The sequence below is a fragment of the Littorina saxatilis genome, linkage group LG5 (assembly GCF_037325665.1).
Source record: "Littorina saxatilis isolate snail1 linkage group LG5, US_GU_Lsax_2.0, whole genome shotgun sequence".
Classification (NCBI taxonomy): Eukaryota; Metazoa; Mollusca; class Gastropoda; order Littorinimorpha; family Littorinidae; genus Littorina; species Littorina saxatilis.
In genome coordinates, this window is record NC_090249.1 from 31,299,654 (window position 1) to 31,308,404 (window position 8,751).

General features: G+C 43.7%; 1 protein-coding gene, 1 long non-coding RNA gene and 1 pseudogene across 2 annotated transcripts in view; all 3 read left to right on the plus strand.

Annotated features, from left to right (window-relative positions):
* LOC138966865 (choline transporter-like protein 1) overlaps positions 1–8,751 on the plus strand; it is a 227,803-nt gene that overhangs the window by 75,390 nt on the left and 143,662 nt on the right. The gene's annotated exons all lie outside the window — the stretch shown is intronic.
* LOC138966856 (uncharacterized) lies at positions 1,530–5,347 on the plus strand. The gene is made up of 3 exons (XR_011455780.1): positions 1,530–1,557; positions 2,255–2,338; positions 4,292–5,347. It is a non-coding gene; the product is annotated as an uncharacterized lncRNA (long non-coding RNA).
* LOC138967732 (octapeptide-repeat protein T2-like) overlaps positions 6,920–8,751 on the plus strand; it is a 3,480-nt pseudogene continuing 1,648 nt past the window's right edge.

Below are 8,751 nucleotides of genomic sequence, written 5' to 3' on the forward strand. Positions count from 1 at the left end.
GTCTGATTCTCAAATGGTACCGGTATACTTCCCCCCCTCCCCCTGGCCGCAGGCCTAGGAGTAAAATTTTATAGACACTGACCTTCTTCCCAGGGGTCATTGACCCAGTTTTAGCTATGAGAGGTGGTTCGCCCAGAGGCTGTAGAGTATACTGGGGCGGTCTCTTTGATGTCTTGAGAGGAAACTTGGCCAGGGTAGTACATGCACCAGAACTGGTGGACACCAAGGACAAACATGAAATCGAAGCAGTTTGCTTTCAGAGGGAACGGTCGTCAGCAACTCAAACTTCTCTGTTTTCTTTTTTTTTTAAATCTGACTTTCTTTGTGGCCCCCTGACTCCGCCCCCCTCCCTCTGTAAGGACCCCCCTCCACAAGGACCGATTTTTGTCAACATTTTAAAGGTCGCTAGAGAGGGGTTCCACTGTATGACCTAACCGCTACTGGCAGACGGCCTCAATCTTCACGCGCAAAGACGAGATTAATAGGTGCTCGGTTTTGGTATTTTGAATTACATTACATTAAACCTTTGTTGGGTTTCATGGTCATGGCAACAGCCATAATAATATTACATGATGTATAATATCATATTTCAGCATATGTGAATTACATGTCATCATACTAAACTGTCATACATTTTTATTCCTACATTATTCTGATTGATCACAACCAAACCTACTATCATTGGACACATCCAAATGCAAGCGCCTGTTCTTGACAATTTAGATCAGTGCAATTTCCTGGGTCGGGCTTTGCCACAGACACTCACGGTTTGGCCTGTAGGTAAAATGTACAATGTATTTTCTGATTTGTGCACAAAAGCTTTTTTTCTTTTTTCTTTTTTTTAACATAACAATGTTTAATGTCACTGTATGTTTAAAAGACCATGGTCATATTTGTAAAAAAAATGTTAAATTAGAAAATAAATAACATTTTGGTTCATGATTTTTCCTACACCTGTGCTAAAAATAAGAAATAAAAATGTCGGGTATATAAGTCACTCAAATACAGCTAGGTATGAATGGCTCGGTTTGAGTTTGTTGCAGTTGACCCTGCACAAAGGTATTTCACAACTTCCTGTGTTACACAAACTCTGTGATGACCAATTTTGACGTCACCCCTCCCATAGGGTGACGGATTTCACAACTTTCTACAGATGAACAATTTTGACGTCACCCCTCCCATAGGGTGACGGATGTCACAACTTCCTGTGTACACAAACTGATGACGTATTTCACAACAAAATGGCGCTGCCCATGGTCAACCTCGAAACTATCCGTATAGAATGGGGGCGTCCTCGCCCCCATAATTAATGAACAACATTCATCATAATAGTGGCCAGGTTGATTGTGTGCGCAATTTAGAATAATTCTATGCATGCTTGGTTGTATTTGATTTCACAGATCTATCACACTTTCAGGGAACTGGGAAGCCGTTTGAGCTGATGTGCCCATGTGGCGAATCGATGTGGGCGTAACCTGCGCACATTTCTTCTGAATTGCACTGAGGATGAACAGGAGGCACTGACGCCGTGACGGCAACCCAGACGTGTTTACCAAGGTACGCATGTCCTGCATTTGCATATAGTGTGTAGTTTTGCAGAGAAATATTGACTTTCAAATTGATCTGATAAGTTTTGTTTGTTTGTTTGCTTAACGCCCAGCCGACTACGAAGGGCCATATCAGGGCGGTGCTGCTTTGACATTTAACGTGCGCCACACACAAGACAGAAGTCGCAGCACAGGCTTCATGTCTCACCTAGTCACATTATTCTGACACCGGACCAACCAGTCCTAGCACTAACCCCAGACGCCAGGCGGAGCAGCCACTAGATTGCCAATTTTAAAGTTTTAGGTATGATCCGGCCGGGGTTCGAAGCCACGACCTCCCGATCACCGGGCGGACGCCTTACCACTAGGCCAATTGTGCCGGCGGTTGCGGAATCATTACTATTTTCTGAAATACTCTGTTTTAAAATTAATATCTCCGTGCAAAACACACCAGACAGTCGCCAAACTCATATGTGGACACACACACACACACACACACACACACACACACACACACACACACACACACACACACACACACACACAGCCAGCCCCCTCTCCTTCCACATTTGACAGAAATCTAAATGTTGATACACAGTTTCACAATAAACAAAAGTATGAGAATGAGAACACTTGTCAGTGTTGCTACGATGTGGAACTTCAGTAAAATAGTGTTTGATTTCTTAACATGCATCTTGTGTGTGCAGGAACCACACTGCTTGGCTGAGGCCGTTCACTTTCTGGAGATGGAGCTAACAGTAATGCGACGAAACCTTGTGGATGCACTTCATGTAAGTTTAAGCTTTCTGTGGGATACAGCGCAGTTACATTTTGAGAATGCTGCCTTATTTTGCAGTCTTCTCCTTAAAAGGTGGAAAAAAATATACATATTTTTAAGTTCAGTGAGTGCTGAGGCCTGCAATGATAAAATGTTTTCCTGAACTAAGTCTACTCAGAATTTCCATTCGTTATGGTAGAGTAGTGCCGTAAACACTGAGGCCAGCTTTAGTCAAAGCATGGCCAACAGACAACACGCTGCTGATCCGCTTGGATCTGCCATTGCCGCTAACAGTGTATGCAGGGTGCATTCAATATGACACCCTTTTCTTTTGAAAATATTCTCATCGGAGTTTATGATTGGTTTTGACAGTGATCGCTGGCCTCCAATGGTCGCTGACAAGGTGTTTTCCTTCGGTTCACGTAGGTTTAGCTTGAGATCACGTGAGTTAAAAGCGATCCGTTTGTAAGTTTTGGTTAGTTTGATCTAAATAATGAAATATTTTAGAAAATTATGATAGAAATTAGAATGCATTTTATATTAAAGAATGCATTCCATATCATAGAACACATTCTATATATATTTATAGAATGCATTCTATAAAATAAAAAACATTGTATAATATAGAATGCATTCAATCATACTTGTCATTTGCCCAGAAATGTATTCTATTATAGAATGCATTCTATAACGTCCAACAATGCATTCTTATGATAGAATGCATTCTTATGATAGAATGCATTCCATAAAGCGCCACAAAACTTCTACAGGCCAGCTCGGTATGGTCCCTGCTTCGAAAGCAGATCTACAAACACTCTCACACACAGCTCTCTCTTTCTCTCTGTCTCTGTCTCTCTCTCTCTGTCTCTCTGTCTCTGTCTCTCTCTCTGTCTCTTTCTCTGTCTCTCTCTGTCTCTGTCTCTCTCTCTCTCTGTGTCTCTCTCTTGTTTTTGTTCTCTCTATCTCTCTCTCTCTCTCTCTCTCTCTCTCTCTCTCTCTCTCTCTCTCTCTCTCTCTCTCTCTCTCTCTGTGCGTGTGTGTGGCTGTGTGTGTGTGTGTGTGTGTGTGTAGTTCTGCTTTTCTTTGCGGGACTGGCCTGTTGTAGTTTCGGGACATTATGCATATAAATTATAATGCATTTCAGGACGTTAAAGAACGCATTCTATCATAAAAAGCATTTTGGTATTTTGTGTAAATAGAATGCATTTTATCATAGTAGGCAGTTCGGGACGTTATAGAATGCATTCTATAATATAGAATGCATTACATAATAAATGATTTCCTTATAATTCATTATTTAGATCAAACCAACAAAACTTAGGTAGTTTCTTTACAAACGGATTACTAGAGGGTGCATTCAATATGACACCCTTTTCTTTGAACTAAAACTCATCGGAGTTCACGATTAATTGCGACAGTGATCTTTGGCTTCCAGTGATTGTTGACAAGGTGTTTTCCCTGGGTTCACATAGGTTAAGAACGAGTTAAGGAAAACGGGCGTGCTCAAGGCCTCACCACATTAGCAGTACGGTTTACTGCTTACCTTATATAAACAATTTGTAGAGTGCCATTTTCCAGAGTGGCCACGCGCTAATGAAATCCTTGCGAAAGACCTATTTTAATTCTACTTTTTGTTCTTAGGGACAGACTCCTGCTTCAAGAGGGATTACTTTTTACATTCAGTCGTGTGTGCATGTGCGTGCATGCGAGTGTCATTGTGTGTTGGGAAGGTGAGAGCGAATTGGACGTGACGTATTTGTTCTCTGTTATGTGACCTATGCCCGTTCTGGAATAAAAAAAGTTTACCTGTAACTGCGATTGTTGGAGATCTGCTGACAGCAAGAAGAAGTCCACTATTAGTTAAGATTTACACTTCAGTGTTATCAATTAAGTACAAACGTTTAACACAAACCTGTTAAGAGTTGGAAATGCATCATGTTCTAAAACTCACTTTTATTTCGAACAGGATGTTCCGGACAGCGAGTTGAAAACTAAACCAAAGACCAAGGGCCTGGAATCCTCCCAACTCTGAAGGGTGTTTTTGTTATCGGACTTTCGTGTGTGAACTTTCAAGATGGGGTTTACCACAGCTCCGTTCATATTATTTAATAGCAACATATACCGAGCAACAAAAGAAACGCGAAAAAATTCTGCAATGTTTGATTGACAAAATCTCGAACAATTATGGAGTTAGAATTATCAAACCACAACATTTTGATGAAGGCATGTTTGACACAGCTGTTGCGTGAGTATTTTGATGCTGCGATTGTTTCAACACACGGGACAAAACGAAGTTTTGGAGGTCTCGCTCAGTCAGCCTTCATCGCGTTCTCTGGCCACTGATCGCACACTGGTTGCTTCCAGTGATGTTCCTGGTATTGTCACCGGCTGAATTGAATCGATGTCGAAGACGCTGTGGAAGGAAATTGCGATCTTGTCTTATTGGGGTAATGCGAAAAAATCTACCGCGTTGCATAACTGCAGTGCTTCCAATGTCACCAGAACATTGCAGAAGGAGATAAACTGTTGACACATGCACGTTTAAAGCACATGCCAGCGCTTCTGGATCACCCCCAGTTTTAAATCGACCTGGCATTTTGGTGGTGTCAATCGTGGCATCCTGGCTGTTTCAAAAGTGAGACTGGCAGCAAGCGTGCCATGGTCTCTTTTGGTTGCTAATGCATTAGTGAACACATCTCACACATCAGATTTCTCCTGCTCTACTTGCACGTGCTGCGAGCGCGCATTATGTGTTTTACGATAAACCTGCTTGTCCCGTGTGTTAAAACAGTCACAGCATCAAAATAATCACACAAAAGCAAGGTCAAACATGCCTTCATTAAACTTTTGTAGTTTAATAATTCTAACTCTATAATTGATGAAGATTTTGTCAATCAAACAATGACGAATTTTGTTGCTCGGTATATTATGTGTTCAACAATTCCTACCCCAGACCCGTTTGTTCTGCGACTGCTGCAGACATTTCTTTTTGTCAATTAAAAATGCTTCTTTGCTCACAAAATTTGATTTTAATGTCTTTCTGAATTGTATGACAGTGCAGGATGAAAGTGTTCCAAAAGTGTTCTAAAAGTGTTCCAAAAGTGTTCCAAAAGTGTTCCAAAAGCGTTCCAAAAGTGTTCTAAAAGTGTTCCAAAAGTGTTCTAAAAGTGTTCCAAAAGTGTTCCAAAAGTGTTCTAAAAGTGTTGACCTGAACACTTTTATGTGTTCAGAAGTGGTTACAGCGGGGTGAACACTTAAAAGTGTTTAGATGTGAACACTTTTGGAACACTTTTGGAACACTTTTGGAACACTTTTTTGTGTATAGAACACTTTTTGTGTTCCAAAAGTGTTCCAAAAGTGTTCTACTAAAAGGGTGTTCAGAAGTGGTTACAGAAAGGGTGTTCAGGAGTGGAACACTTTTGTTTAGAGTGTACAGCTAATCGTTATTATATCCCCTTAGGTACAGTTTTATAACATTATTGGCACATGTAAACAATAGGAATTAATTAATGAACGCTACGAAAAGGGCAGCCTTTAATATCTCTCTCTCTCTCTCTCTCTCTCTCTCTCTCTCTCTCTCTCTCTCTCTCTCTCTCTCTCTCTCTCTCTCTCTCTCTCGCACGTCCGTATAAACAGATATATGCAGATAGACCCAGTGTGAGAGAGGTAGAGAGAGGGTGTGTGAGAGAGAGAGAGAGAGAGAGAGAGAGAGAGAGAGAGAGTGAGCACAGTCAGGCAAACTCCCTATGAATCTTTACCAACGACGGAGATGAAGACTGCGACCAGACGAAGGACGACCAGAAGAGGAAGGAGTGAAAAGTATACAATTACAGACTGCACTGCCACTAGTTCTACCCTGCTGTTATCACCACCCGTTCTGCATGGACACCAGCAACATTTCATGAAAAGTCTTCGCACACAGAAGTTTGGAGGAGATTTTTTTTAGTTGACACCCAGTCTGAATTCCAAGGGTTTTTAAAGTACTTTAATTTTTTTTAAACTGTTCTACGTACAATGAGAAGATTGGGTATCTTAGCATCTATGGAGATTTTGACGCGAAATAGATCTTAAATGAATACCCTCGCAAACAGCGATGGTGTAAGTAAAAAACGCTTCTGCGAAAATTAGATTTGTGAATCCGTTGAAAATTGATCTGAATAAAGCATTCTCAAGCTTTTAAAATGTAAATGGCTTATGGAGTAGTTGGCCGTGGGATGTGATTTTGATAATACCCACCATTTTTGATTTCGTACCAAAAAATGTAGTAACACTATAATCCAACCAGTGTCAGAAAATGAAATCTATGCCCTCTTCCTCCAACATCGAAATGGTGGGATCAGTAACAAATGGAGTACATCAGTACAAAAATTGGAAAAATTAGAAAGTATTTATATGCAAGATGAGTAGCAGATAGAACCGAAGAGGAGGCAATATTGGTAAAGGGAGGGTAGAGAAAGGGGGTTGAGGAGAGAAATGGTAAGAGGGGAGAAAGGGGGAGGGAAGAGAAAGGGGGTTGAGGTGAGAAAGGGGGAGGGAAGAGAAAGGGGGAGGGAAGAGAAAGGGGGAGGGAAGAGAAAGGGGGTTGAGGAGAGAAATGGTAAGAGATGAGAAAGGGGGAGGGAAGAGAAAGGGGGAGGGAAGAGAGGGAAGAGAAAGGGGGAGGGAAGAGAAAGGGGGAGGGAAGAGAAAGGGGGTTGAGGTGAGAAATGGTAAGAGGTGAGAAAGGGGGAGGGAAGAGAAAGGGGGAGGGAAGAGAAAGGGGGTTGAGGAGAGAAATGGTAAGAGATGAGAAAGGGGGAGGGAAGAGAAAGGGGGTTGAGGTGAGAAATGGTAAGAGGTGAGAAAGGGGGAGGGAAGAGAAAGGGGGTTGAGGTGAGAAATGGTAAGAGGTGAGAAAGGGGGAGGGAAGAGAAAGGGGGAGGGAAGAGAAAGGGGGTTGAGGTGAGAAATGGTAAGAGATGAGAAAGGGGGAGGGAAGAGAAAGGGGGTTGAGGTGAGAAATGGTAAGAGGTGAGAAAGGGGGAGGGAAGAGAAAGGGGGTTGAGGTGAGAAATGGTAAGAGGTGAGAAAGGGGGAGGGAAGAGAAAGGGGGAGGGAAGAGAAAGGGGGTTGAGGTGAGAAATGGTAAGAGGTGAGAAAGGGGGAGGGAAGAGAAAGGGGGTTGAGGTGAGAAATGGTAAGAGGTGAGAAAGGGGGAGGGAAGAGAAAGGGGGTTGAGGTGAGAAATGGTAAGAGGTGAGAAAGGGGGTTGAGGAGAGAAAGGGGGTTGAGGTGAGAAATGGTAAGAGGTGAGAAAGGGGGAGGGAAGAGAAAGGGGGTTGAGGTGAGAAATGGTAAGAGGTGAGAAAGGGGGAGGGAAGAGAAAGGGGGAGGGAAGAGAAAGGGGGTTGAGGTGAGAAATGGTAAGAGGTGAGAAAGGGGGAGGGAAGAGAAAGGGGGTTGAGGTGAGAAATGGTAAGAGGTGAGAAAGGGGGAGGGAAGAGAAAGGGGGTTGAGGTGAGAAATGGTAAGAGGTGAGAAAGGGGGAGGGAAGAGAAAGGGGGTTGAGGAGAGAAATGGTAAGAGGTGAGAAAGGGGGAGGGAAGAGAAAGGGGGAGGGAAGAGAAAGGGGGTTGAGGTGAGAAATGGTAAGAGGTGAGAAAGGGGGAGGGAAGAGAAAGGGGGTTGAGGTGAGAAATGGTAAGAGGTGAGAAAGGGGGAGGGAAGAGAAAGGGGGTTGAGGTGAGAAAGGGGGAGGGAAGAGAAAGGGGGAGGGAAGAGAAAGGGGGAGGGAAGAGAAAGGGGGTTGAGGAGAGAAATGGTAAGAGATGAGAAAGGGGGAGGGAAGAGAAAGGGGGTTGAGGAGAGAAATGGTAAGAGGTGAGAAAGGGGGAGGGAAGAGAAAGGGGGAGGGAAGAGAAAGGGGGTTGAGGAGAGAAATGGTAAGAGATGAGAAAGGGGGAGGGAAGAGAAAGGGGGTTGAGGAGAGAAATGACAAGAGGTGAGAAAGGGGGAGGGAAGAGAAAGGGGGTTGAGGTGAGAAATGGTAAGAGGTGAGAAAGGGGGAGGGAAGAGAAAGGGGTTGAGGTGAGAAATGGTAAGAGGTGAGAAAGGGGGAGGGAAGAGAAAGGGGGTTGAGGTGAGAAAGGGGGAGGGAAGAGAAAGGGGGTTGAGGAGAGAAAGGGGGAGGGAACAGAAAGGGGGTTGAGGAGAGAAAGGGGGAGGGAACAGAAAGGGGGTTGAGGTGAGAAAGGGGGAGGGAAGAGAAAGGGGGTTGAGGTGAGAAATGGTAAGAGGTGAGAAAGGGGGTTGAGGAGAGAAAGGGGGAGGGAACAGAAAGGGGGTTGAGGAGAGAAAGGGGGAGGGAACAGAAAGGGGGTTGAGGTGAGAAAGGGGGAGGGAAGAGAAAGGGGGTTGAGGTGAGAAATGGTAAGAGGTGAGAAAGGG